The 22,336-nt window shown below is 54.0% G+C and overlaps 1 protein-coding gene across 1 annotated transcript in view; it reads left to right on the top strand.

Annotated features, from left to right (window-relative positions):
• SLC45A1 (solute carrier family 45 member 1) overlaps positions 1-22,336 on the top strand; it is a 319,990-nt gene that overhangs the window by 149,227 nt on the left and 148,427 nt on the right. The window lies entirely within an intron of this gene.

The following is a 22,336-nucleotide window of genomic DNA, read 5'->3' as shown; positions in this document are numbered from 1 at the left end:
ACCAGGGAGTGGTGGTCTACAATCTCCCTGAAGACGCCTGCTGCAGCCTGGCAGTTCACGACTCCTGAGCAGTCCTGGTCCTGTTGAAGTCCCCGCCCAGGACCAAGCACGCATGAGGATCCAGGGTTCCAAGGAAGGTGGCTGCCTGCTGATAAGAGGTCACCAGGTCCGGGCCTGCATTTGGGACAGAGATGTTGACCAAGTTCAATGTCAGCCCCTCTATGTGGGCTCATACATGCAGCAGGCAGCCCGGGACGACCTTAGCAACCCCTAGCACCTTGGGCCATAGGGCAGGGGAGAACATGGGCACTGAGGTGCATGGGCACTGAGGAGGCTGAAATATACCCGTCTCCTCACTCCAGCCGCCAGCCAACCTCTACGGCTGGAGTCATGTGGGTCTCCTGCAGGAAAACCATCAAGTATCCCCTTTCCCGAAGGAAGGAGAGCACCTGGCTCCTGTGGAGACCCACCCTACAGCCCCGGGGTGTTTACTGTTGCAATGGTGGTGTATTTCATAGTGGGGGCTGGGTGTATCCTCATGGTCAGGGTTATCATCGGCCTCTCGCAGGTCCTGCAACAGACCACTCCTTGACCTGAAGGCCAAGAGAGCATCATGAAATTTGCAAGTCTCGTGGTAGGCCGTGATGTCCTGCCTTTTGGTCCCTCTCCCCCCCTTCAAGAGTGCCTTTGTGGTCTGAAGGACAGAGTGAAAATCCTCCCAGTGCTGAAGGGGGGCCCAGACTCCTCCTCAGACCAGGCTTAGGGGGGCAGTCCCTCCAGACATGCCCTGTCACCCAGCAGAGGAAGCACCGAGTCTCTCCTGAGGAGTAATGGACCTGGTAAAAGGCCCCCTGGTAGGGCACGAAAAAGGACCCCTCCAGTGCCTCCCCACCACATGCCGCCACTGGCATCTGCAGCTATACCTGCCTCAGAATGACAAAACATTGCAGAGGGAGGGGTCTTTGCAGCTCAACGGGAGAGGGCTGACAGTGCAAATAGGTTTCCCCAGGGTGGAGAGGGCAGCATTGGGCAGGAAGGGCAGGATGGAGGTAAGGATCTGTATGCCCAGGTCCTCAAGCGGCTCAAGGGACACCACCCTCCCCCCCACTGCCAGGCCCCTCTCCACCGCCTCCTGGAGGTGGCCTCTCAGGCAAGGAAGAACACCACCTTGCCGTACATCTTGGAGACCGCCACCATGGCCGAGGACCCCACCACCCTTGCTAATGCCCATACGTATGTTTCCATGTGTGGTGAGGCAGGGACCAGGAGGCAACAGATGTCAAATTTCCTGGTCAGAGTGGTGAAGGGATGAAACTGGAGGTGGTGGTTGGGGCAGGGGATGCAGGGGGAGGGCAGCAGCCACCTGGGAATATGTTCTGGGGGCTGCAGGTGGAACACCCCCAGAGCCGATGGGGGAAATGGCAAGGGAAGGAGGGGCTGCAGCAGGTGTCAGGGCCGCAGCGGGCAAGCAGCCTCAGATGCAGGGGTTTTAGCCTTCTTGACTGGACCTTTGTCCTTTTCCTTCTCCTGGACCTTTTTACCTTCTGAGGTGGAGGCTCCTCCTGAATTGGGGGGAGAGTCAACCATGGCAGCAGTGGAGCCCGACCAGGGGTCAGGAGGTCGGCCGCAGCGATCTTTGGGGCCAGTGGCAATGGGGGACTGTGGGCGGGGGCAAGGGCCTCCTCATCACGAAGGGAAGGGTTGAAGGAGGCACAGATAGCAGGGAGCCAGGACATGGGTTGACCACTCCTCCCCATGAAGCAGCAGGTAGGGAAAGAGGTCATCAATGGAGGGGAAGGAGTGGGGGGAGAAGGGAATGGGTTATAACCACTTCTCTCTACCAGAGCAGGGGCTCAGGAGGAGCGTGCTGAATGGTGGGAGGGGAACCGAGGGGAGCAGGGGCAGCAACTACTCCTCTCTGCTAGACTGAAGGCTGGGGAGGAGGGCACCAGATTCAAGGGGGGAAGGCAACCGAGGGAAAGGGGCAGCAGCCACTCCTTCCTGCTTAGCTGGATGCAGAGAAGGAGGGTGCTAGAGAGAGGGGCAGGGACGCGTGGGGGAAGGGAAGGGCCATGGCCGGGAAGGTGGGGAAAGTTACCACTCCTCCCTGCAGGGCTGAAGGCAGAGGAGGAGGGTACTAGAGGGAGGGCCAGGGATGCGAGAGAAAGGGGAGGTACAATTGGAGGAAGGGGGAGAGTGAAAGCAATCACTCCCTCTCTGGATTTTTTGTAGGGAGGGAGGACACTAGTGGAAGAAGGGCATGGATGGGGAACTGAAGGAAAGGGAAGTCAGAAACCATTCCTCCCTGCAAGGCTGGAGGCAGAGGAGGAGAGCACTAGGACGGGGCGAAGCTACAGGTGCAGGGCAGAGATGCCAGCTCCTCCAGCTGCACTGAGAAAGAGGAGTCTATTGTAACATCAAAAGGGGTGCAGTGAACCAGGGGGCACTAACTAAACAGGAAGGGATGGGGTGTGAGCACTCGGGGAGGGGGCCAGGGTGCATTGGGCAGTATGCAGGGGGCTAATGGGAGGCTGGAGGGAAGAAGATGGGGGGAAGGTGTGTGGAGCACTGGGGAAGGCGAAGGCTTGGAGGGCAGGGCAATCACCAGAGAAACTGACCAATGGTGGGGAAGGGGCAGACCAGGGAACTGCGTGGAATCATAGAATCATAGAACACTAGGACTGGAAGGGACCTATAGACGTCATTGAGTCCAGTCTCCTTCCCTCATGGCAGGACCCCGTACCGTCTAGATCCGGGCTACTCAACATTGGAAGCCCCGGGAGCCACAATACCTCACAGCACATGCTGACGGCTGCAACTTAAGTGTGGCTGCATATACATGCAAATACATGCTAATAGCTTCTTTCACACTGACGAGCGTGAATACAATGATTAAGATTATACAACACACAGGCCCCATTTAAGTCAGTTCTGCTGATATTAATAAAATGCAATATGTACCCTATTTCCACCCATATGATAGCGCTGTTAATGATCAATGACAGTCCAGGAATTTAACTACTAAAATGCATATCAACAGAAGACCATCATATTGACTACTTTTTTGTTTTGGCTCCCACCCGTGGGCCACGTATTGAGCCCCATGTAAACCCCAAACACACTGCAGGCTGCAAACAAACGGGCCGTGGGCTGCATGTGGCCCAAGGGTCGCATGTTGAGTAGCCCTGGTCTAGACCATCCCAGATAGATGCCTATCTATCTTGCTCTTAAATATCTCCAAAGATGGAGATTCCACAATCTCTCTAGGGAACTTATTCCAGTGCTTTACCACCCTGATAGTTAGAAGTTTTTCCTAATGTCCAACCTAAACCTCCCTTGCTGCAGGTTAAGCCCATTGCTTCTTGTCCTGTCCTCAGAGACCAAGGAGAACAATTTTTCTCCTTCTTCCTTGTGACACCCTTTTAGATACCTGAAAACCACTATCATGTCCCCTCTCAATCTCCTCCTTTCCAAACTAAACAAGCCCAGTTCTTTCAGTCTTCCTTCATAGGTCAATGTTCTCTAGACCTTTAATCATTCTTGTTACTCTTCTATGGACCTTCTCTAATTTCTCCACATCTTTCTTGAAATGTGGTGCCCAGAACTAGACAACTAGACACAATACTTCAACTGAGGCCTAATCAGCGCAGAGTAGAACAGAAAAATGACTTCTCATGTCTTGCTCACAGCACACCTGTTAATGCGTCCCCGAATCATGTTTGCTTTTTTTGCAACAGTGTTACACTTTTGACTCATATTTAGCTTGTGGTCCACTATGACTCCTAGATCCCTTTCTGCCGTACTCCTTCCTAGACAGTCGCTTCCCATTCTGTATGTGTGACCGGTATTGTTCTTTTCTAAGTAGAGTACTTTGCATTTGTCCTTATTAAACTTCATCCTATTTACCTCTGACCATTCCTCCAGTTTGTCCAGATCATATTGAATTATGACTCTGTCCTCCAAAGCCCAACCCTAACTCCTCCCAGCTTGGTATCATTTGCAAACTTAATAAGTGTACTCTCTATACCAGTGTTTCCCAAACTATGGGCCGTGGCCTGGTACCGGGCCGCAGGGAAAAAATACTGGGCCTCAGCGTGGCTGCCGGGAGGGGGTGGGGTGGGGCGGGCTGATAGGAGGTGGGGGGGGGGGGAACCGGCCTCCGGAAATCAGGGTTGGGGGCAGCAGGGCTGTCCAGCGTAGATTGGGGGGGTAGGGTGGGAGGGTGGCCGGTAGAAGCAGGGCTGGACGGGGGGCAGTGGGGTTAGCCAGGGGACAGGGGTGGGGGGACTGGATGGGGGAGATCAGGAGGAGGAGGACAGGAGAACTAGCCGCCAGAAGCAGGGCTGGATGGGAGGCAGCGGGGCTGGTCGGGGGGAGCGGGGCTGGCCGGGGGAGGTCGGTGGGGGGCAGAGGGGAACTGGTCGCTGGAATCAGGGTTGGACAGGAGAAATCGGGAGGAGAAGCGGGGGGAAGAAAAGAGGGGGAGCAAATCGGCTGGCGGGAAGCGGGACTGACCCGGGCACATGCATACCCCGGCACACGAGTGAGTCTGGCCCCGGGGATTCTTCCTGCCCCCTCCCCCGCAATACTCTACCTCGAGTAGTTGCGAACTGCCTGGCTGGTAGACACACTCATGCAGCGTGAGCACATCTACCAGCCAGGCAGTTCGCAGCTACGGACTGATACACCTAATAATAATAAAACTTACCTAATTAGAAAATACCAGACACTTTATATGTCTGGTATTTTGTCAATTTGTTTCCTGGACAGAACCCACAAATACCGGACTGTCCAGTACAAAACTGGAAACCTGGCAACCCTAATCATAGCCAGATACCCTACCCCCAGTCTGCTCCTGCTCCTGCCTCCTGTAGTGTCCATGTGGCACTGGGTCCCCCAAGCCCTGGCCCAGGCTGGGTGGAGGATGCACCCAGGTAAAACACTGAAAATTTATTCATTTTTAATTCTTTTTTTATATCCGTTTATATTTTTGGGCTGCAAAAAACAGTACTGAAAAAAAACGAGTTCCAACTAAAGTAAAAAGTTTGGGAAACCCTGCTCTAGCCAGCTTTCTATACATTTTACAGTCCATTTATCCAATCCATATTCCCTTAACTTACTGGCAAGAAGCTTTGCTAAAGCTGGCACAGGGGGCTTTGGGAGGACCAGATAAAACTTATTTGAATAGTCATCATTTGCTTAATGAATATGCAAATATGCAAATAAATGTTACCAGTCCTCCAAAAGCTCATGAATGGATTTACTGGTCCCTGTGTCAAAAAGTTTGGGAACCCCTGCTCTATACCAATATATAAATCGGTGATGAAGATATTGAACAGAACCAGACCCCCTGTGGAGCCCCACTTGTTATGCACTTCCAGCAGAATTGTGAACTGTTAAATAACTACTTTCTGAGAAAGGTTATCCAGCCAGTTATGCACCCACCTTATAGTAGCCCCATCTAAGTTGTATTTACCTAGTTTATTGATAAGAAGTTCATGCAAGACCATATCAAACACCTTACTAAAGTCTAGGTATATGACATCCACCGCTTCTCCCTTATCCACAAGGCTCGTTATCCTATCAAAGAAAGCTATCAGATTGGTTTGACATGATTTGTTCTTTACAAATCCATGCTGGCTGTTACCTATCACCTTATTATCTTCCAGGTGTTTGCAGATCATAGAATCATAGAACTGGAAGAGACCTCAGAAGGTCATCAAGTCCAGCCCCCTGCTCTTGGCAGGACCAATTCCAACTAAATCAACCCGGCCAGGGCTTTGTCAAGCCGAGACTTAAACACCTCTAGGGATGGAGACTCCACTGCTTCCCTAGGGAATCCATTCCAGTGCTTCACCACCCTCCTAGGGTGTGTCTAGACTACATGCCTCCTTCGACGGAGGCATGTAGATTAGCCAGATCGGAAGAGGGAAATGAAGCCGCGATTAAAATAATCGCGGCTTCATTTAAATTTAAATAGCTGCCCCGATCTGCCGATCAGCTGTTTGTCGGCAGATCGGGGGAGTCTGGACGCGATGCGCCGACAAAGAAGCCTTTCTTCATCGGCACAGGTAAACCTGGTTTCACGAGGCTTACCTGTGCCGATGAAGAAAGGCTTCTTTGTCGGCGCATCGCGTCCAGACTCCCCCGATCTGCCGACAAACAGCTGATCGGCAGATCGGGGCAGCCATTTAAATTTAAATGAAGCCGCGATTATTTTAATCGCGGCTTCATTTCCCTCTTCCGATCTGGCTAATCTACATGCCTCCGTCGAAGGAGGCATGTAGTCTAGACACACCCCTAGTGAAATAGTTTTTCCTAATATCCAACCTGGACCTCTCCCACCACAACTTGAGATCATTGCTCCTTGTTCTGCCATCTGTCACTACTGAGAACAGCCTCTCTCCATCCTCTTTGGAACCTTCCTTCAGGAAGTTGAAGGCTGCTATCAAATCCCCCCTCACACTTCTCTTCTGCAGACTAAACAGACCCAAGTCCCTCAGCCTCTCCTCATAAGTCATATGCTCCAGCCCCCTAATCATTTTGGTTGCCCTCTACTGGACCCTCTCCAATGCGTCCACATCCTTTTTGTAGTGGGGGGCACAGAACTACTCCAGATGCGGCCTCACCAGAGCCGAATAAAGGGGAATGATGACATCTCTGGATCTGCTGGCAATGCTCCTCTTAATGCAACCTAATATGCCATTAGCCTTCTTGGCTACAAGGGCACACTGTTGACTCATATCTAGCTTCTCATCCACTGTAACCCCCAGGTCCTTTTCTGCAGAACTACTGCTTAACCGGTTGCTCCCCAGCTTGTAACTATGATTGGAATTCTTCCGTCCCAAGTGCAGGACTCTACACTTGTCCTTGTTGAACCTCATCAGATTTCTTGTGGCCCAATCCTCCAATTTGTCTAAGTCATTCTGTACCCTATCTCTGCCCTTAAGCGTATCTACCTCTCTCCCCAGCTTAGTGTCATCCGCAAACTTGTTGAGGGTGCAATCCATCCCCTCATCCAGATCATTAATAAAGATATTGAACAAAACCGGTCCTAGAACCGAATGTTGGGGCACTCTGCTAGAAACCGACCGCCATCCTGACATCGAGCCATTGATCACTACCCACTGGGCCCGGCCTTCTAGCCATCTTTCTATCCATCTTACTGTCCATTTATCCAATCCGCAATCCCTTAACTTGCTGGCAAGAATATTGAGGGAGAGCGTATCAAAATCCTTGCTAAAGTCAAGGTATATAACATCCACTGACTTCCCCATGTCCACCGAGCCAGTTACCTCATCATAGAAGGTAATCAGATTGGTCAGGCATGACTTGCCCTTTGTGAATCCATGCTGACTATTCCTAATCACTTTCCTCTCATCCAAGTGCCTCAATATGGATTCCTTAAGGATCCCTTCCATGATTTTTCCAGGAACCGAGGTAAGACTGACCAGCTTATAGTTCCCTGGATCATCCTTCTTCCCTTTTTTGAAGATGGGCACTACATTTGCCTTTTTCCAGTCATCCGGGATTTCTCCCGATCTCCACGACTTTTCAAAGATAATAGCCAAAGGCTCCACAATGACATTTGCCAACTCCCTCAGTATCCTCGGATGCACTAAGTCCGGACCCATGGATTTATGTACGTTTAGCTTTTCTAAATAGTTCCTAACCTGTTCTTTACCCACCACGGGCTGTCCATCTTCATCCCATCTTGCGTCACTTGGCGCAGAAGTCCAGGAGCCGACCTTGTCCGTGAATACAGAGGCAAAGAAAGCATTGAGTACTTCAGCTTTCCCCACATCATCTGTCACTAGGTTACCTCCTTCATCCATTAGGGGCCGCACACCCTCTCTGATCACCTTCTTCTTGTTAACATGCCTGTAGAAACCTTTCTTGTTATCCTTCACATCCTTAGCCAGTCGCAATTCCATTTGCGCTTTCGCCTTCCTGATAACCCCGCGGCATTCTTGAGCTATACCTTTAAACTCCTCCCTGGTCATTTGTCCAAGTTTCCACTCTTTGTAAGCTTCCTTTTTGTGCTTAAGTTCACCAAGGATTTCCCCTGTAAGCCAGTCCGGTCTCCTACCATGTTTGCCTCTCTTGCTATGCATCGGGATGGTTTCTTTCTGTGCCTTCAATAAGGCTTCTTTAAAATACTGCCAGCTGTCCTGGACTCCTTTCCCCTTCATGTTAACATCCCGGGGGATTCTGCCCATCAGATCTCGGAGGGAGTCAAAATCTGCTTTTTTGAAGTCCAAGGTGTGTATTTTACTACTCTCTTTTCTTCCTTTGGTCAGGATCCTGAAATCTACCATCTCATGATCACTGCTTCCCAGGTTGTCACCCACCTCCACTTCCCCTATTAGTTCCTCCCTGTTTGTGAGCAGGTCAAGCTGCGCATGGCCCCTGGTCGGATCCTTCAGCACCTGTGTCAAGAAGTTATTCCCAACATCCTCCAAAAACTTCCTGGATTGCCTGTGTACTGCTGTATTGGTTTCCCAGCAGAAGTCAGGGTGATTAAAGTCCCCCACGAGAACCAGGGCCTGCGATTTGAAAGCTTTGCTCAGTTGAATTCCTTAATTACTTGCTCCATTCTCTGTCCTGGTACAGAAGTTAAACTGACTGGTCTGTAGTTTCCTGGTTGCTCTTATTTCCCTTTTTATAAATGGACACTAGATTTGGAGATCAGGCAGGGCAGGCAAACAAACTTTCTTTCAGGGGCTGGGTGGGGCAGGCAACAAACTAAGTCTCAGGGAGGGCTGTAGCAGGCGGGAGGGAGAAATAACCTGGGCTACTAGGGTGGGGCAAGCTGCAGGGGGCCAGCTGCTATGGTGGGGGACTAAGGGAGACAAAGCAAGGGGTGAGGGAGGCCCCCAACAAAATATAGTTGAGGGAGGGAGCCAAGTCCAAGAAGGGAATGTGTCCACAAGTGCTCATGGGGCTCAGTCTCTCACCCACTGCTGTGTAAACAGTCCCAGGTGGAAAAGGGGGCAAGCAGCTAGCCCCACTGAGGGGCAAAGAGCAGGTCCAGATGATACAAGGGGGTTGGTGGTGGAGGTAGTGGCAGTAAAAAGCGGGGCAGTTAGGCTGGGGGAGGGCTCTGCATCTCTTCCCCAGCCTCCTTTGCAGCAACTCAGTTAACCAGCACTCCAGAAGCACAGGTGTTAAAGGCTCACTCCCAACAAACAACCCTCTGCAAGTCCAAGTGGTGGTCCTCTTCCTCCTCCTCGATGGGGTGCAGGTAGTACAGCAGCAGCAGCCGGGTGACAGCCAACTGGGGGAAGGACCTCTGGATGGTGGGTGCTGGTGGTGGTGGGGTCCTCTTCACCTCTCCCTCTGAGGGTGGGGCAGGCCGACAGGCCCCCTTCCCAGATAGCAGCAAGTTCTTCTTCGAGTAGTGTCCCCGTGGGTGCTCCACTCTAGGTGAAGGGTCGCCCTGAGCCGCAGATCAGAGCTTTGCAAAGCAGTTTCCCCCCTGTTGAGCCACACATGCTCAGAAGGCGTCTCAAGCCCTTCCCACCCTCTGCAGCGCGCGGCTCAAGCCCCTCCCTTTCAGTTCCTCTTCAACCGCCCTCGTCAGCGGACGGAGCGAGCAGGAGCTCCCTCTCAGTCTCTCAGACTGCATTTCCATTAGTTAGGTTTCCACAGTTTTTCCCCTGTTATACTCCAAGTTAGTTTTCCTTGCTTTTCTCTTTACAATAATAATAATAATAACACATTTTTTTATAAGAAGAACAAAACTGACAAAAAAATCTCCCCTCAGGGACTGAAACTCGCTTCAGACCAGAGCCCCGGTGAACCGGGGCTCTCTCTCGGCTTCTCAGCTGAAGAAAACAAATAAACCACATAAAAGGAAAGGAAAGGACTATAACAACAGTCACAAATAAATAAAACACTGAAAACATCAACAGTTTAAAGAAATAAGAATCTCCTGAACTATGTCTGCCTCCTCAGGCTTTAAAAAATGTGAGCAGTACCGTGAGCCTATGCCGGCTTCTGACGGCCACACAAAATGTATTCGCTGTTGGGGGAAACTCACTCACCCCACAGCTGCACATATTGTGCTTCCCTCACTGCGAGAGCTAGAAAGGATAGAGAGCTCTGCCTGAGGATGATTTTGTTTGAAAAGGCTCTGCAGCCTACAGAGCAGGGGGAACCGCAGCATGAACCCCCCCCCCCCCGCCACCAAAAACTACAAGGCAGAGAGCCTCACCGTCGCACTCTCTCCTGCCTTCTTCCTCCCCTAAGATCCAGGGAGAGGGGCAAAGAAGTGCGAGGACCCCTGCTAACAAAGCAGAGGGAAGATCCTCGCGTTCGGCACCGGGACCGGTGCGCGCTGCCTCTGAGCCGTCCTGGGAACGCGCTGACAACCCGGGGCGGAAAGAAAAGCCAGCACTGCTTCAAACCGCGGCACCACTTCAAGCCCCGGCACCGCGGAAAACTCCGGCACCGCTCAAACCCTTGGCACTGCAGCAGAAGAGACCCCATACACAACCGGTACCGGCTGCAACTGTAAACCAGATCTCTGCACTGGCGCCGGCAGCAGACAGCGAGATGCACCCTCATGAGTCTGCTACAGAGCTCTCTAAGACAGCGTCTGACACTCACAGCAGGCAGCAGCATTCATGCCTCCCTCCCACTGACTGCTCACCTGGGAGATCCTTTGCAAGGCATTCCCCTCCCAGATCTATGTCTCCAGTGTCCTTGCAAGACGCTCCCTTACAGGATGATGACCGTCATACAACATATTCTTCGCGACAAACGTCACCAAGGGGGTCTCGCTCCTACTATCATAGGGCTGGACCACAACAAAGCCCATGGCACCCTTATTGGTCTTACCCACCCCCACCTTACCCACCCCAATGGGGGCCCTGGGATCATTGGGATCCATACAGACGCCGGTCCTCAGTCCACTCCACACCATCTTGAAGGGGTCTGCCTCATCCACTGCGCCTACCTCCTGCAACACACACAGAGGAGGAGGAGGAACGAATTTCGGACAATGAATCCGATATTCAATCAATAAACATCACACACCCTGACGACCTAAGTGCCCAACAGGACGCTGCAGTTATACCATCAGATACAGTAGCGATCGACGACCTCAAACAGTTTCAAGAACTATTCAAGCGAGTAGCGACAAGCCAGCATGTCTCCCTCCAAGAAGTGCAAAAGAAACAACATCACTTGTTAAAGAACCTGCATCCTACATTGCATAGTAAGATTGCCCTGCCAATTGACGAGGCAATCATGGAAACATCTGAGGATTTGTGGAAGACACCCGCATCCATCCAGCCGACTAATAAAAAGATTAACAGAAAATACTTTGTTCCACCAAAAGACAACTATTTCCTGTTTACACAGCCACATCCCAACTCCTTAGTTGTTGAATCGGCACAGCAAAGAGCGAAGTTGCCGCAACACAAAAATGGCAATACGGACAAACACCATAAAAAGCTAGACTTCTTCGGCAAGAAGATATACTCCTCTTCTACCCTACAACTCAGAATATTAAATTATTCTGCCCTCTTAGCGAATCATGATTTCGATAATTATTCGAAGTTGGGAGAACTGATACCACATCTCCCTGAATCCAAAAGATCTATCTTGAAAGCAATAGTCCATGAAGGCCATACAATCGCTCGCACCGCTCTCCAAATGGCAATGGACGTCGCTGACACCACAGCCAGGACTACAGCTACGGCGGTAGTCATGCGCAGAACTTCCTGGCTACAGTCATCGGGAGTTCCCCGAGAGCTTCAGCCTAAAGTAGAAGACTTACCATTCGATAAGCAAAAATTATTTGCAGCTGCTACAGACGAAATACTACACAACAGTAAGAATTCGAAAACCACACTTCGTACATTGGGCATGTACACACCGCCTTTCAAACGCAGACGATACACCCCATATAACACGTACAATCGCTACAGATATGGGCAATACAACTGACCACAGAGACCCTATGAAGACACTAGGCCAAGACAACGACCTCAGAGGAGGCGCCCTAATCAGGGCCGCCCACCAACTGCTCAGTCCTCCAAGCAACAAATTTGAGGATGTGGTCGAGGGTCTGCAATACCTCCCTCACGATCTAGCAACAACACAACATGGCCATCTTTTTACCCACCGTTTACGGCCGTTCCTTCCACAATGGGAATCTATAACATTGGACCGCTGGGTTCTAGACATAATTCGAGTAGGCTACACCATCCCATTTACCACCACCCCACCTACCCTTCCCCCTACTCCGTCCCTTTTCAGGGACCCCTCTCATGAGACTCTACTAAAACAAGAGATCAATCGACTCCTTTCAATCGGAGCCATAGAAAGAGTACCAGTAGAGTTTCAGGGGAAAGGATTTTACTCGAACTATTTCTTGATAGAGAAAAAAACGGGGGGCTGGAGACCCATATTAGACCTCCGCAAACTGAACAGGTTTCTCAGGAAACAATGTTTCAAAATGGTCACACTTATAACAATCATTCCTGCGCTAGATCAAGAGGACTGGTTCGCAGCCCTCGACCTGCAAGATGCGTATTTCCATGTAACTATCCATCCTGCCCACAGACGCTATCTACGCTTTACGCTCAGCCTCTCGTCAGCTCCGAGAGTATTTTCAAAGGTACTAGCAGTTGTCGCTGCGTACCTCAGACGACAAAATGTCATCATATTCCCCTACCTAGACAACTGCCTTTTAAAGGGCTCAACACAGGACGAAACCGCCTCCATGATAAGTACGACCACATCCCTCCTCAATCGTCTGGGCCTTCTAGTCAACGAAAAAAAATCAACACTTCACCCAGTTCAAGATATAGAGTTCATTGGGGCATGCCTGGACTCAATCACAGCTCGAGCATACCTACCTCGACAACGTTTCATAACTATACAAGAAATTATAAGCGCGATGTTTACAACTCCTACCACTACAGTACTTACTTGTCTCCGACTAATGGGACACATGGCTTCCACCACCTATGTAGTCCATCACGCTCGTCTGCATTTTCGATGCTTCCAACTCTGGATAGCAATGGTGTACATACCGTCACGACACTCCCTCAACAAGACGGTGACTATTCCACCAAACGTTCTTGCATCCTTATGATGGTGGACAGTACCGAACAACCTCCTAGCTGGCGTTCCATTCCAACAAATCGAACCCACTATACGGATTACCACGGATGCTTCCCTCCTTAGCTGGGGAGCACATATGAACGATCAAGGGGTTCAGGGAAGGTGGTCCCCATCCGAGGCACGACTACACATCAACCTCCTTGAACTCCTGGCAGTAAGGAATGCCTGTGCACACTTTGCCTCCAACATCGCCAATCAGACGGTCCGCATCCTAACGGACAACATGTGCACAATGTTCTACATAAACAGGCAGGGTGGAGCCCACTCCCGCTCCCTCTGCGCAGAAGCTATCCTCCTGTGGAACTCATGCATCCGCAACCATGTCACCCTGATAGCATGCTACCTGCCCGGGGTGAACAACATCAGAGCAGATTCACTCAGCCGCAACTTCACCTCGAATCACGAGTGGGAGTTACACACAGAGGTCGCAAATTCAATCTTCCACCGATGGCCATCTATAGACCTCTTTGCGTCTACCCAGAACGCCAAGTGCTCCCAGTTCTGCTCACACGCGGGACTTGGCAAACATTCCCTGGGGACTTGGCAAGCATTCCCTTTCTAATCAAATGGACAGCCCCCCTACACTATGCCTTCCCCCCCATACCGCTTATCCCAAGAATCCTACGCAAGATCTGCAGAGACGGAGCTCTAGTCATCCTGATAGCCCCATCGTGGCCCCGCCAAACTTGGTACCCGTACCTGCACAGGCTAGCGGTTCACCCTCCTTATCTACTACCACACCGAGTAGACCTGAGATCTCAGAGCAATGGTACGATACTACACCCACAGCTCCATACCCTACACCTTCAGGCTTGGCTGCTCTCTGGTTCTCGGAGATAGACGATCACTGTTTCCAGCAAGTAAAGGACATTCTCCTCCACAGTAGGAGACAGTCCACTCGAAAAACTTACCTGCAAAAATGGACACGATTCTCTCACTGGTGCCAGCGAGCCAAAGTAGAACCCCGTGTCGCCCCACTAAATATGATCCTGGACTACATTCTAGACCTTAAAGTATCAGGACTGTCAATCTCTTCTTTAAGAGTCCATCTTTCCGCAATAGCAGCGTTCCATACCTTGATTGACGGCTTCTCTATATTTGCTCATCCTATCACTAAAAGATTCCTTAAAGGGCTCCACAATGTATACCCGCCCTGTAAGGCCCCACCCCCCCTTATGGGACCTAAATCTTGTTCTCCACCACCTCACCAGACCTCCTTTCGAGCCTCTGGCTGCAGTACTACTCCCCTTTCTCTTTATGAAAGTCTGCTTCTTATTAGCTATCACGTCGGTCGCATGGGTGAGTGAACTCGGGGCATTAATGGCAGAACCCCCCTACACAGTTTTTACAAAGGACAGGGTCATACTTAGACCTCACCCAACATTCCTGCCAAAGGTCTGTATAGAATTCCATGTCAACGAACCAATCGTACTACCTACCTTTTTCCCAAAACCGCATGCTTCACAGAAGGACGCCACCCTGTATACTCTGGACATTCGGAGGGCTCTCGCCTTCTTCCTGGAAAGAACAAAACCATTTCGTAAATCCGAAAGGCTTTTTATATCCATCGCTGAGCGTTCCAAAGGAACACCTCTGTCATCACAACGAATCTCAAAATGGATCTCGACATGCATACTCAAGTGTCACACCCTGGGCAATAAACCACTACAGGGCCCACCACGACCGCATTCCACTTGAGCCACGGCTGCTTCTACAGCCTTTTTTAACAATGTCTCCTTAAGGGATATCTACCAAGCAGCAACATGGTCTTCAGACCATACCTTTGCCAGACATTACGCTATCCTACCACAACTTAAACATGACTCAGCAGTTGCTACGGCGGTGCTCTCTACCACCGCTAAACATTGACTCCGGCTCCCTCCAGCCATATATTGAATACTGCTTTGTAGTCACCTAGAGTGGCGCACCCACGGGGACACTACTCAAAGAAGAAAAGGGAGTTACTCATCTCGTGCAGTAACGAGTGTTCTTCGAGATGTGTGTCCCCGTGGGTGCTCCACGACCCTCCCTTCCTCCCCTCTGCGTGGAGTCTAAATTACTCGGGCGGAGATGAGGAACTGAAAGGGAGGGGGTTGAGCCGCGCGCTGCAGAGTGCAGGAAGGGCTCGAGATGCCTTCTGAGCATGTGTGGCTCAACAGGGTGAAACTGCTTTGCAAAGCTCCGATCTGCGGCTCAGGGCGACCCTTCACCGAGAGTGGAGCACCCACGGGGACACACATCTCGAAGAACACTCGTTACTGCACGAGGTGAGTAACTCCCTTTTGTGGGTGACAGGAGCAGTCCTGGGAGGGAGACACACAGCAACAGGCAGTAGGTAGCCACAGGGGAGAGCTGGTCATGGAGGGCTCCCCGCAGCAGTGGCAGCAGGAGCCGCAGCCGGCTGGGATGGGAAAGGGAAGGGTGCTCCGGAGCACAGGAGGGGAAGGAGCAGCTACCACATCCTACTCCTTCGAGTGGTTGCTCGTGTCCATTTGAATTAGGTGTGTGCACCGCGTGCACCACATCTTCTGGAGCATTTTCCCTAGCGGTACCCGTAGTGCTGGCAGGGTGCCCCCTGGAGTGGTGCCGCCATGGCGGGGCATAAGTACCCCTGCCGGCGCTGCCCCACCTCAGTTCCTTCTTACCGCCAGTGACGGTCGTTGGAGCGTCTCTCTCTCTCTCTTAGCTTAGTTAATGGTTCCCATTTCTCTCTTAGCATTGTAAATAGTTCTATTAGTTAGGTAGTTAGTGTCTCCTTTGTCCTTTGTTCCTCCTCCCCCTTTGGGGGTGAGGAATGCCAGGGCCGCAAGGCTTTAAGGCATGCGCAGTCTGCACAAAGTTCATGCCCAAAGGCGACCCACATGACAGCTGTCTGAAGTGTCTGGGTGAGAGCCATCTTGCAGACGCCTGTAAGATCTGTAAGTCTTTCAAGCCGCGTACTAAAAGGGAGAGGGTCTCCCGCCTAAAACTTCTCCTCGTGGAAACGGCTTTACAGCCGGTACTGACTGACCACCCTACGGTGCGCAGTGCACCGGCGTCCACGCGGGATGTCCTGCCTTGGGCCCGGGCCTCGGCGTCGAAATCCCGGCACCGGTCTCACTCTCTGGCACCCAAGAGGACGAAAAAGTCTCATGGAAGATCCCCATCTAGGAAGACCACGCCGGCCCTGCACCGTGGTGCCGACTCACCGGTGCACACATCCTCTCCGGTGCGGCGTAGGTGGGCAGAACGCCCTTCCAGCCCAGGGTAACTGCCCCCGCACCGTCCGTCCATGCCAGATACCTTTGAGGCGGCACAGGACCTCATCAGTCTCACCACCTCCCCTCCGTCGTCAGTTGAGGCAGAAGGGTCGAGGTCGCCCATGCCAGAGGCCGTGTTGGCTCTGGCTTCGCCTCTGCACCAGCATGACCGGCGGGCTCAGGCACCTTCCGTGTCAGGACTGTCCCTCGTGGGACCAGTACCGATTGCCTTGGCATCAATGCAGTTTTCGATGCCGGATCCTCAGCCTCACTCGGCACCCGTCTGGACCCGACCCCCGTCGGTGCTGAGTTCTCTCCCGGCTCCTCGTTTGGCTGCAGTGTTGCCGTACCACCCTAGCCTTGTGGCAACGTCTATGGCACCGCCGTCTTCCCCGGCACCGGGTTCTTCGGGACCGACGCACGTCTCGACACCGTCGCAAGCACCGGCACCTACCATGTGGACCTTGCCGGTGCCCCAGTCGATGGTTTTGTCGTCCTCTTCCGCGTTCATCTCGGTGCCGTCATGCCCTGCACCAGCAATGCACTTGGCACTGGGACTGGGCCTCCCGGCACCTCTTTCAGCACCATCACTGTTTTCAGTGCCTAGCCTGGGTCCCCCGGTGCCACAGGCGCCAGCAACTCTCTCGGCACCGGGTCTGGGTCCCCCGGTGCCACAGACACCAGCAACTCTCTTGGCACCGTGCCTGGGTCCCCCGGTGCCGCAGGCGCCAGCAACTCTCTCGGCACCAGGCCTGGGTCCCCCGGTGCCACAACAGGCATGTCCCCATCATGTACATGCTATCAAGCCCGAGCCCATAGCCAGGTTTGCCCCCCGCTCCTCCTCGGCACCTCCCTGGCCAGAGTCCGATTATTCGTCCGATTCTGATGCGACATCCCTCAGGTCGCGGTCTTCGGGAGCCTCCTCGGCCCATAGATCCCATTCCCGGCATCGACGTGACCATTCATAGGTGCAGCAGACCTGGCTGCTGCATCCGCAGTGGCCTTTCTGGACGCTGTGGGCTTACCACCAATGGCAGGGTCCCGTGCCCCCGTCTGTGGTGTCGGACGCTTTGGGTCGCCGAACGCAACCATCAGCGTCGTTGTCCCGACCTCCTCCTTCCCCCCAGAGGCCACCTACGTCTGATCTTGTGGCACAGGCCCCGGTGTCGGAAACGTGCCCGCAGGCAGTGCCCTATGTCCAACCGATACCACATGCGGTTCCTGCGGTAGATCCGGCACCGATACAGGAATCGTCATCATCATCGTCTCCTGACAAGGCCCTTGCGGATCTGGCGCCGGCCCTGCCTACTATGGATGCCCGTGTGCATCAGGAACTGCTCCGGCGTCTGGCTTCCAACCTAGGTGTCCCGGTGGAACCTGTCGTGGAGGACACAGATCCGATGGTTGATATCCTTTCGGATGACGCGCCCGCCCGTTTGGCTTTGCCACTTAATAAAATGGTGGCTAAAATTACCAATGCCCTGTGGCAAACACCGGCGACCCTGACCCCTACCTTAAAGGGTGTCGAGAGGTGCTACTATGTTCCCCAGTCAGGGCACGAGCACTTGTACTCCCAACCTGTCCCGGGGTCCTTGGTCGTCCAGGCAGCAGCCCAGAGGGAAAAGCTCCCCCAGCCGGGGCCGTCCCCAAAAGCTAGGGAACCTAAGCGCCTTGACTTAATGAGCCAAAAAGTCTACGCCACTGGTGGGGTGCAGCTCCGCATCGCTAATCAGCAGGCGATGCTAAGTCGTTATGCTTTTAATACCTGGCAGGCCATAGATAAGTTCAAGGATAAGCTCCCTGCCGAGTCCCGTCAGGAGTTTGCGGCCATGACCTCGGAGAGTAAGGCCATCACCCGTACAGCCCTTCAGGCCTCCCTGGATGCAGTCGACTCTGCAGCCCGCACCATGGCGTCAGGTGTGGTCATGCGCCGTGGTGCCTGGCTGCAAGTGTCTGGAATACCTCCTGCTGTCCAGTCTACTATCCAAGATCTGCCTTTCGATGGCAAGGCGTTATTCTCGGAGCATAGGGACTCGAGGCTCCATACGCTCAAGGACACGAAGTCTACCCTTCGGTCCTTGGGGATCCACACACCTGCTCCTCAGCATCGTCAGCTGCCATATAGACAGCAGGGGAGGCCGCAGTCTCAGATCCCCCATGGGGAATACTGGAGACGCCGTCCTTGTGCTTCCGGTGGCGGCACGGGGGCAGCTGCGGGCTCCTCGGCCTCAAGGGGCCGAAGGCGCCGCACAAAAGGAGACAACCCCCATGGGGTTGGTCAAGGTCCCTCCCAACAACACAAGCAGCAATTTTGACAGGCTCCCAGAGAGTCGCGCACCAGCCTCCCACCCTGGCCCCCCGTTTGGGGCCAGGTTATCCCGGTTTGCTCAAGCCTGGGCAAAAATCACAAACAACGCCTAGGTTTTAAACATAGTCAGAAGTGGCTATACCATCCCCTTTCTGGGCTCACCCCCTTCCAACCACCCTTCCCCGTCCCTTTTCAGGGACATTTCTCACGAAGACACCCTCCGCCAGGAGGTGCTCATGCTCCTCCAAAAGGGGGCGGTAGAGAGGGTTCCACCGCACCTGGAGGTCAAGGGTTTTTACTCCCGATATTTCTTAGTCCCCAAACCCAAGGACAGGTTCCGTCCCATCTTAGATCTAAGGGACCTCAACAAGGTGGTCGTGAAATCCAATTCAGAATGGTTACCCTGGCTTCTGTCATTCTGGATCTACAGTTAGGAGACTGGTACGCCACTCTTGATCTCAAGGACGCATACTTCCATGTGGCAATAAGACCCAGCCACAGGAGGTTCCTCTGGTTTATTGTGTCCCGCTGCCACTTCCAATTTGCGGTGCTCCCATTTGGCCTTTCTACAGCACCCAGGGTTTTTACAAAATGCATGGCAGTCATGGCGGCGTTTCTGCGCAGATCAGGGGTACACATGTTCCCATACCTGGACGACTGGCTGATTCGCGGTCGTTCCTACGAACAAGTAAAGACCCACGTATCCCTCACAAGGGCCCTCTTCGTAAGGCTGGGACTCATGCTAAACGAGGAAAAGTCATCGTTGACTCCCTCTCAGCACCTTGAATTCGTGGGTGCCCCCCTGGATGCCAGGGTGGTGAGGGCACTTTTCCCCAAAGCCAGGTTCCTGGCCATAGTGGAGCTGGTCTCCGAACTAGCCTGGTCCCCCATCCCAACGGCCAGGGTCTGCTCGCGCTTGCTGGGACACATGGCGGTATTTACGTACGTGGTCCACCATGCCCAGATGAGACTCAGACCTTTACAGGCTTGGCTGGCAATGGCATTCAACCAATCCAGGGGCCACTGGGACATGGTTCTTACGGTGCCCCCGGAGGTAATAGTTTCACTGCACTGGTGGACTCAGGAGTCTGTGGTGTGCAGCGGGGTCCCCTTCTCTGTACCTCCCCCCTTGCTCACTCTGGCCATGGATGCCTCGGACCTGGGTTGGGGCGCACACCTGTGGTGCTGCAGGACCCAGGGCCTGTGGTCCTCTGCGGAGCGCGCCCTACACATAAATGTACAGGAGCTCAGAGCAGTCAGGAGAGCGTGTGAGACCTTCCTGTCAAAGCTCTCTCACCGCTCTGATCTAGTCCGCCTGGACAACACGGCAGCTGTATTTTACATCAACAGACAGGGGGGTGCCCGGTCGCACCCCCTCTGCCGCGAGGCCCTGAGCCTCTGGGAACTGAGTGTACAGCACAACATAGTTTTGCAGACAGAGTACCTGCCGGGGTGCAAAAACTTACTGGCTGATGCTCTGAGCAGGTCCTTCGGAGTCCATGAGTGGTCTCTCACGGACTCGGCTCTTCGTCAGATCTTCCGCAGGTGGGGCTATCCCCTATGTAACAGGGCAGCTGCCCTGTACTGGCCCCTTAAGAGCCAAACCCCAGCCTGGAGCAGGCCCGGGGAGTTCAGCCCAGCTGGGCAGCGTTGGCCAATTAAGGCCCAGCTGGGGGCTATAAAAGGGAAGGGCTGCTTCAGCCAAGGCAGTGTGAGCCTGGCTGCCAAGGGAGCAGGACGCTCTCTGGAGCTAGGGCAGGGCTAGAGAGTCAGGCTGGGCCAGGACGCTTGGACAGCCAACCGGCCAGCCTGCTAGGCCTGCGGCAAGGCTGTGAGCCTGGCTGCCGAGTGAGCAGGACGCTCTCTGGAGCTAGGGCAGGGCTAGAGAGTTAGGCTGGGCCAGGGCGCTCGGACAGCCAACCGGCCAGCCTGCTAGGCCTGCGGACAGGCCTGCTGGAGAGACACCAAACCCCCGGAAGGGGGGCTCAGAGCGAGTGACTTGGGCACTGCCGGAGGGCAGTGTGGCGAAGAGAGCAACGCGACCGGAAGATTCCAGAGGGGAAACGCCACGTGAGCGGAGGCCTGTGCGGGCGGAATGGACTGATTCCGGGGACAGACGACGGACCCCCGCTACGGTGGTGAGTGACCCCCTCACAGATGGTGGAGAATGTGGGTACTTGAAGATACGCAATCCCGGCCCTGACGTAAGGGCTCCGCGTGTGCCTCAGTGGACCCTAATACAAAAAAAAAAAAAAAAAAACCCTCACGCAAAGAGAGAAGTTTGCAGGGTTCCCTCCTCCCCTCTCGGCGAGCTCGGGCGGGAGGGCCATGGAGGGAGAGGCAATGCCCGAAGGACTGACTAAGGGGCGACCGCCGCCAGTGAAGCTGCGAGCCCAACGATTGGCGGCGCAGCTCCGACAACAGCAGAGGCTGGTACAGCAGCTGGATGCCCAGTACCGCCAGGCTCTTCAGGAGGTGGCGGAGCAGGACCAGGCCGGTATGGGGGCCGCCCCGACTCCACCGGCTAGCTCCCCATCCCTGACCACGCGGGGACCCACGGGGGACCCCACGGTGTTTGCCCTCCTCGACTCGGGATGCAGCCAGACGCTTATCCGCCCTGATGTGCTGCCTGACACCGCGGCACCCGAGGGGGAGATGCAGCTGCGGTGCGTCCATGGGGATGTGAAGACCTATCCTCAGGTCCGGCTCCCCTTGAGGGTGCGGGGAGTCACCCGAATGATGCGAGTGGGCGTGGTGCCGCACCTACCATACCCTATGGTGCTGGGTCGCGACTGGCCAGGTCTTACAGCTCTCATTACAGACTTACCAGCGCCGACTGAGCCCCATGTGGAACTCCTAGGGGAGGAACTCCAGGCAGACCGACCGCAGGGGTCGCTCAACCGGGAAGGCCCCGTCAAGCGCAACGCATCTGACCCGGCCGACACCGGGCGCTCAGACAAGGAGGACGTGCCGATTGCACTGGACTCGGTGGATTTTCCCCACGACCAGCGGGAGGATCCCACCCTGCGGGAGGCCTACGTCCAGCTTGCTTGTGTTGATGGGACGGTGGTGGATCCACAGAGGGCGGCACACTGGACCCGGTTTGAGCTACAAGCCGACCGGCTCTACCGGGTCAGGCGGAACCCGCAGACGCAGGAAGAAGAGGCCCAGTTGTTGGTACCCCGGGTCCATCGACGAACCGTGCTGAGGTTGGCGCACGACCTTCCAGCCGCCGGGCACCTCGGGCATGAGAAGACCCTGGCCCAAGTCTTGGCCCGCTTCTTCTGGCCCGGAGTGTACAAAGAGGTAAAAGACTATTGCCAGTCATGTCCAGCCTGCCAGCTCGCCGCAGCCCCCGGGGTGCCGAAGGGTCCCCTCGTCCCTTTGCCCGTGGTAGGGACCCCCTTCGAAAGGATTGCCTTGGACATAGTGGGGCCCTTTCCGCGGAGCGCAGCTAGATTTCGATATATTTTAACGATCATGGACTATACAACCCGGTTCCCCGAGGCCATCCCCCTTCGAAACACCCGGGCCCGCACAATCGCGAACGAGTTGGTTCGGATTTTTGCCTGGGTGGGGCTACCTCGGGAATTACTGACAGACCAAGGAACGAACTTTACCTCCCGATTGCTGCGTCAGGTCTGCGACATCC

The sequence above is a fragment of the Pelodiscus sinensis genome, chromosome 24 (genome assembly GCF_052426305.1).
Source record: "Pelodiscus sinensis isolate ZL-2025 chromosome 24, ASM5242630v1, whole genome shotgun sequence".
Lineage (NCBI taxonomy): Eukaryota > Metazoa > Chordata > Testudines > Trionychidae > Pelodiscus > Pelodiscus sinensis.
The sequence above is the reverse complement of the archived record's forward strand: the minus strand, read 5'-3'. Positions and strand labels throughout refer to the sequence as shown.